Source organism: Alligator sinensis, unplaced genomic scaffold (genome assembly GCF_000455745.1).
Source record: "Alligator sinensis unplaced genomic scaffold, ASM45574v1 scaffold419_1, whole genome shotgun sequence".
NCBI classification, from domain to species: Eukaryota; Metazoa; Chordata; order Crocodylia; family Alligatoridae; genus Alligator; species Alligator sinensis.
This window is the reverse complement of record NW_005842360.1, coordinates 1293799-1295113: the sequence shown is the minus strand read 5'-3', so window position 1 is coordinate 1295113 and position 1315 is coordinate 1293799. Positions and strand designations below refer to the sequence as shown.

General features: G+C 43.7%; 1 protein-coding gene across 4 annotated transcripts in view; it reads right to left on the bottom strand.

The window, feature by feature from the left end:
* The window catches only part of LAT2 (linker for activation of T cells family member 2), a 38595-nt gene that overhangs the window by 31379 nt on the left and 5901 nt on the right, over positions 1-1315 (bottom strand). The gene's annotated exons all lie outside the window — the stretch shown is intronic.

Sequence of the window (1315 nt, the reverse complement as noted above, 5' to 3'; positions counted from 1 at the left end):
GAGAGAAACAGTCTGGTTCTAAGTATATTTTGGGAGGGTAGAAATGCCCTTGTCTTGATAGAGCAGCATTTCCAAGCTGTGTTCAACTTGGTTGCCTGTTTCCTATTCTCACTCTAATTGCCCATGCATGCAGAAGCCTGAGAAACACCATTCAGATTAAACACCAGAGCATAACATTAAAGAGATGAGGGATCATAACCAAAGGCAGGTATGAGAAATATTCAGGAAAAAAGCCATTGCCACATTCTCATGCAAGCTGCTGCTTCTTCTTCTTCATGTACCAGTAGTACATTTTGGGCTACGCAGCACTAATAGGGGACAAGGATCCTGAGGTCTAAAATCTACACATACAAGCCTTGACTCTGCGATGCAATCCATGCAGGGGAATCCCTGGTATCTCCACAGTGCCACACCAGTGCAGAAAGTTGTCCAGTTGGATCCCAGTATAGAACTGGGGCTTGTAAAATAAACCCTGATCCCTGCAAACAACCTGCTGATTCGCATGTAATATATACTATTGTGCAAAATCCCGCTGAAGTTAATGGGAGTAAACAGTGCTGGCAGTCAGCTTTGGCTCTGTAGGCCTAATAGGCAAGTTTTCAGTTTAGGTACAAGGAACCGGGATGATTTCCTGAACCTGGACCCCGATACTGGGTGTCAAATACATGCATGAGAATAGAAGAATGGTTCAAACAAGAGCAAAATGAAGAGGCAAGCATGGCTGCTGACGAAGCTGCTCAGAAAGTTCAAGGATGACTGAAGCAGCAAGCGTTATGAAAAGGATGTGAAAGATTGTCCTGTTGCAAGTTAGCTTGTTTATTTATACATCATGAAACACTTTGGAGTCCTCCATTGAAGATGCTATCTATCTTCATAGGCAGGCAAGGTTCTTTGGGTAGATGCGATATCTTTTATTGGACCAACTGAGTAGATGGAAAAAAGTTCTTTGTGGGCTTTTGGGTGCAATCACCCTTCTTTGGGCGTAGGAAGTCTCTGCTGTTCAGAGACTTCCTATGCCTGAAGAAGGGGTGATTGTGACCGAAAGTTTGCAAAGCACTTTTTTCCAGTTACTCAGTTGGTCTAATAAAAGATATCACATCTACCCAAACAACCTTGCCCGCCTATGTCCTTAGACTAACAAAGCTACAGCCAAAAACCTCATCTCTTCATGCCTCAAGAACTACATCCTTACCTAAGAGCGTGTCTTGCAACTGTCTTCCATTTGCCTGGAGCTCAGCTAAGTAGAAGCCATGTTGTGCGACTAACCCTTACCAGGGCTTTTAGTAGGAAAACCATATTGCAGCGTTAAGTAGTG